This window comes from Mus pahari, chromosome 7, assembly GCF_900095145.1.
Source record: "Mus pahari chromosome 7, PAHARI_EIJ_v1.1, whole genome shotgun sequence".
Classification (NCBI taxonomy): domain Eukaryota; kingdom Metazoa; phylum Chordata; class Mammalia; order Rodentia; family Muridae; genus Mus; species Mus pahari.
This window is the reverse complement of record NC_034596.1, coordinates 23566374-23572778: the sequence shown is the minus strand read 5'-3', so window position 1 is coordinate 23572778 and position 6405 is coordinate 23566374.

Here is a 6405-nt window from a genome sequence, read left to right as displayed (position 1 = left end):
TTTTGGTTTTTCGAGACAGGGTTTCCAGGGTTTCTCTGTATAGCCCTGGCTGTCCTGGAACTCACTTTGTAGACCAGGCTGGCCTCGAACTTAGAAATCCACCTGCCTCTGCCTCCCGAGTGCTGGAATCAAAGGTGTGTGCCACCACGCCCAGCTATTGCTAGTGTTCTTAATCACTGAATCATCTCTCCTGTTCCTGGGCTGTTTCACTTTTATATGAATGAGTTAAATCTCTTTTAAATAGTGGCTGTAACCCCAGCACTTAGGAGGCTGCTGCAGGATTGTTACAAGTTAGCAGCCAGCCTGAGCTACAAAGGGAGTTCCAGGCCAACTTGGGGTATGGCGTGAGACCCTGTCTCAAAAATCAATCAATCAGTCAAACAGTGCGTTTATTGATGTAGAGATGCAGTTTGTAAGCCCTGACCTTTAGGTATTGAACAATTCTCTTCTGTTTCCACAAGTTTATATAATGATATTTACATTTAAATTACAAAACATCTTAACTTGAAAGCTTTAGAATCACCTCAGGTTGCATCATCATCACCATCCATTTCACCTGAAGCATTAATTATATTAGTAAAAGTGCCATACTTTTCTTAGTTCTGCCTGATGTTTCTGTTTATTTCTGCTTATTTAGATTTTAAGATATTCCCTCCCTGGAATGTATTGACATATCACTGCTGTGCTAAACAGTCTGGACTGTCAAGAGAGGGGTCCACTAATGCCCTCTCGTTGTTGCCAGATCTCTCATGTCTGTAATAACTAACCCTAAAAGCCTGTACCTCTGAGCAGGTCTGACCTTCTGTAGGGGAACCTGTTGAATAACACAGCTTCCTATAAGTCTCTCCAACCCTTATGTTGCTCACAGTGGATTTGGGTCCATGACTTACAACACCAACACCAGTGAAGACTTAGGAACAGGAGCCATCTCTGCTGTGTAACCATATCATCTATGGTTACACACCTAACCCAGTTCCCTTGCCAAGGACCTGCTCTCCAGGATAGGTGGCTCTCCAGTACATGAGGTGCCTGCTAAGGAATGAATGCCTTACAATCAGATAAGGCTGGGTTTCAGTTTCATCAAATTATCTTTTATTTTCCATCTGAAAGCAGATATTTCTTCCTGTTGGGGTTTTTGTGTGTGAATTCTAATCTAGACCTAAAACACTGTATATCACAAGGCAGTGTTAATAAAACACAAATGCCACCCTTAAAAAAACAGAAGAAACACTGTGTTCCTGAGGACACTTAATCCCATATTGCTAATAAATAGGTAAGAAGGTGCCACTTCCAAAGTAAACATAGGTCAGGTAAGAAATTATAAATGTCAAGGGAGAAACTTTCATTGGAGCTTTCATTTGAAATACTGACCTAATTTGTGGAGATACTGGAGGATAGGCTTATAGAGAGGCCCCACCAGGCGAAGAAGTTGAGAACTAGGACCAGATTGCCCTGGGTTTGAAGTCTACATGTTTGACTTGTGTAAACTGATTCTTTGGCTCTTAATGATCTCATTTCTAAAATGGGGACCCAATTTTTTATATAATTCAGATAATTCACTTAAGGGTTGTCAAATTTTCAACTCTGAGCAAATACTTCCATCACTAATGGTCATTGCTATAAAAGATGTGGTGGATCTTGCAGTCTCTGTCATGTTTATGGTGGTGCCATATGCCAGGAAAAGATGTAAGCCAACAACACTTCAGTTACCCTTCTTAAAATGGCAGGGGCGGAGGGGGGGCCAGAGAGAAGGGTGCTGACATCGATGATTTCAATTACAAAGAAGTTATTAAAAAACAATAAAATCCTGGTCTACCTCACCTGAAAACACTAGCAAAATTTTACATTAAAAAAATAAATAGGATGACAGCTAGGTTTTATTTTTCTTCTTATATGCTAAACATGCGGCAATGTATTTGATTATTTTTGTTTGGCTATCTGTATCTATTCTGAGTTTGTATAGCCTACACAATAGGAAAAGGATTTCTAAAAAGGCAAGCAAAGAGTGATGGCTCAGGCCTGTAGTCCCAGCTCTGGGGAAGTAAAGGCAGTGGGAATACTGTAAGTCTGAAGCCAGTGTGGTCTACACAGGTACAAGCCAGCGTGGGCTACGTAGTATTCGTCTCTAAAGTATAGGTAACTCAGCTGGGCATGGTGGCACACGCCTTTAATCCCAGCACTCGGGAGGCAGAGACAGTTGGATCTCAGTGAGTTCAAGGACAGCCAGGACCACACAGTGAGACCCTGTCTCAGAAAAAAAAAAAAAAAAAAAAGTAAATAGCAGACAGTAAATTGCATAAGAATCTCATAGGTAACTAAGAAAGTAAATTATAATTTGGACTATCATTTTGAGACATAAATTACTATTTGGAAGATTTTGGAAATCTCAGGTACATTAGACACTGTCCTTTAATACAGTGTTTCTGTAAATACTGTCTCTAAATCTACAAAAAAAAAAAAAATTTAAGTTAGCATCCAGCCAGTAAACTAATGAAATGATCCTGTTATTCCAGGACAGGAGCCAGGAACTTAGTCTTATTGCATAAAGTGACTCATTCCTCATGTAAAATGTATTCAACTACTGGTCCCTAGATAGTCCTCTGAGAGAGCACTTAAAATTGTTCCCTCTGGAGTTACTTAAGTGTCATCAAAAGATAAATTAACAGACAAATAAAATAGGCTCAAGTATGTCTGATACAACCCAAGAAGGCAGTGTATTTTAGTAGTACATCAGAACAATCTCTTTCAGAGCAAGGCAGATTTCTGGAGAGAAATCAAAGCAGGACTAGAATGTCTAATCTGTGGCTTTCCCGTTGTTCATGGGTCATTCCTAAGCACTCACGGATACTTGGGGAGTTTGCTGGATGGACCTCAGTACCCGCAGAACACCTACTGCCCAGAAGCTTGTAAGTGGGTCCTTCCTGTGTCAGCGGCATACGACTGTTCAGAGGGGAGGGGTCATAGCATTTGCCAGAGCTAGGGCTAGAATTCTAAATTGAAACCAGTGTTCACTGAAAGTTTTGAAAGCATTTTCCTATAAATTCCAATGCTGCCATTGATGTTTAGCTGGGCCCTGTATCCTATGTGGGAGGACAAGGCAGGAAAAGCTTGGGCTATCCTGGGCTATACAAGCGTTCCAAGGCAAAGGACTCTACTAAGCCATCATACCCCCCACTGAGTGCACCTGCCTGCTGCCTCCAGTGTAGCAGCTATAATGATGACCTCTGTCATCGAGTCTTTAAAGGGGATGTATCAGTGGTTAACGCCACTACCTGCTCTTCCAGAGAACCAAGATTTGATCCTCAGCACCCACATGGTGGCTCACAAAAAAATCAGATGCCCGTTTCTAGCCCCTTCAGGCACCGCATGTACTTGGTGCATAAACGGATGTGCAGGCGAAACACCCATAACCCAGAAATAAAAATAAAGCGGTTAGCTGCTGTGTATACCAGTGGAGGTTCTTTCAGTTCAATGCTGTGGAAACCAAGCTGGTAACTGAAAACATCTATCACTGCATAGTGTCAGCTGGAGTAGCCAGAGAAGATGTGGCCAGCCTGTCAACCATCCACTTGATGATGCAGGACCCAGTGGTTGGTCTGGAGATTCTCGGTAGCTCCTACCCCCAGAGCCACACCCTGCCAAACTGCACAGCCATGATAAAGATCTCTCTTTAGACTTTCAGGTTTTCCCAGTTTGGGTGATGGGCCCCTCCACCCCTAGGCCTGCTCCACCAGTAGCTGCTCAGGTAGCTGCCATCATCCTCCAGTGCCACCACAAAGCAGCTTGCATAATCCTTAGTTGTGCCATGTTGGAATTCCTGAATTGTTATTTATTTCCTGTCTCCATTTCTCAGATCTTCTCAATAACTTTCTCAATATCTTACATCCTTCTCTTAATTTATAATTTTTCTTCAAAAAATCGCATCAATTTTTTTAGATTTTTTATGCACATGAATGTATATATATACATATATATCCATCATTGAAGATTTAAGAGTATAAGTAAAATGTTGCACACTGAAGTTTACTTTATGAGAAATTATTTAATGAAACAAGCAAGTGATACAGATACTTAGAGCTACCTTAATGTATGTGGGGGAGCTACGCCCATCACCTACCCCACTGCTTGCCATGCTCACATATTACCCAGATAAAACAATTACGAAATATAAGTGAAAGCATTAAGAAATATGAGGTCCACCTGAAGCTCCTGACATTCACAGTATCGATGCCAACCTCAAGACGGCAACATTATTGCCACCAAATATTAAATGTTCCCAAAGGCAGGAGTAATTGTTATAGCCTGCTGAGCAGGTTTTTCTGAAATAGTGGATTCCACTATAATTATAAGGACACTCTGTCATAACTGGTGTTAAAATGCACATGGAACAAAGAATTCCAGATAAACATCACTCTGAGTCACATCTATATATATTAAAGACTCTCTTTGAACTGCACTTTAATAAAATTCAGTGCCTACTAAACAACTTTGTACATCACAAGTCTTAATGCTATTTAATAGAATGTGAATTCATTTGTCAGAATTTTCTAAATATGTACATGGTAAATGTATAGTTTTATATTTGTTGAGAATTTCAGATTAAGCTAGATATGATGGTAGCACCTGTAGCCTCAGAGCTGAGTCAGGAAGGTCATGTGCTACAGAGCAAGGCAGTCAGTCTGTGTGTGGAGTGGGGGTTCCAGACACCATGTGTGTACATATGAAAGCCAGAAGGGGATGTTGGGTGTCTTCTATGGCTCTCTGCTTTTTTCCTTTAAAGCAGGGTCTCTCACTGAACCGAAGCTTGCTGTTTGACTGGGCTGGCTGACCAAGGAGCTCCTGGGATCTACCTGTCTCCATCCCCCATGCCCCATCCCCCACCCCACCCCCATCTCCCATCCCCCACCCCATCTCCCATCCTCTACCCCTTACCCCCCACCCCCACCCCCCATCCCCCTAGTGCTGGGGTAAAAGGCACCAAGTCTGGCTTTTATATGGGGACTGGGGATTCAAACTCAAGTCCTAATGCTTATAGCACAAGCATTCTTATACATTCATGTAGTTTAAAAGAAAAACAGAAACAAATACACATGTAGCACTGTAATTTAAAATATTTCACATTACACATGAGCAACACTGAGATTTAAATCTAAAACACGTTTACTATTTCCAAAGTCCTATCAAGATTTCTTTATAAAGATATATCTTACATAATGTCTGAGACAATTTATGTGAGTATTTCAAAGCCTACTACCCCTTTCAGATAGGATGTGAACATACAAGCATATTTCAAATAAAGGTACTTGTCAAATCGAGAATGTGAACATTTTTTCAGACAAACAATTTCGTGAGGAAAAAAAGATCTTCACATAAAATATATACTATAAATCCTCCACATTTTTAAATTGAAATAAGTTCGAGTTTCTAAAGATGAAATGTGCTTTATTTAGAGTTGTTTACAAATTGACATATTGAAAATGTGTTAGAAAAGTTAATACTATCTCTGAAAACTTGGACAGTGGGTTATAATGTGGACCTGAACTTGGCAAAATGATTATTTCTCCAATTTCATGTTGTAACTGTAGAATGTGAAATATAGTGGCCAGTTAGACACCTTAGTGGGCAAAGTCACATGCCACCGAGCTGGAAATCTGAGTTCAATCCGAGGTCCCCAAGCAATGGAGACAAAGAACCAACGTTTGTCCTTGGACCTCTACACTTGTGCCAGAGCACACACATGCTCACAAACAGATACACACACAACTAAATATAATAAAAATTTTAGAAGGTAAAATCTTTTTTGCACCCCGGGCAGAGACCTCATCTGTTGAGCAAATGGTGTAATTGACTACTTAGATATGAACCAGGCATTCTCTCCTATTGGTAAAACCAAACATCAGAGATCTATTGAAGGAGTCTGGAGAGGTGAGTCAGCTATTGAGAGCACCGGCAGCTCTCCCAGAGGACCCAGGTTTGATTCACAGCATCCACATAGTAGCTAATAATTGTAACTCCAGCTCTAGTGTATCTGATGCCCCTCTTTTGCCCTTTGTGGGCACTTCACATGTGTGTCCCACAGACATACATGCAGCAGACCACCCATACACATACACATTTTTTTGATGTTTATGGAACTAATTAGGGAAGAAATGGAGCAAAATGAATCATCACTACCTGTTAATGATGAAGTGGAACACGACTCTCTCCCATATTTGAATAGCTCAAGACAGCATCACTGTCCCCTCAATAAAAGCAGAGTATCTGTGCTAACAGGAAAGATTGTGGGGACGTATGGTCTGTAAAGTTCCTTCCCCCCATGCACCCACATTTCCATTTCTACTGCACAGTGTAGGAGCTACAGCCAGAAAGCATAATAATTAAACTTTCAGTCAGAATTCTGTTTCT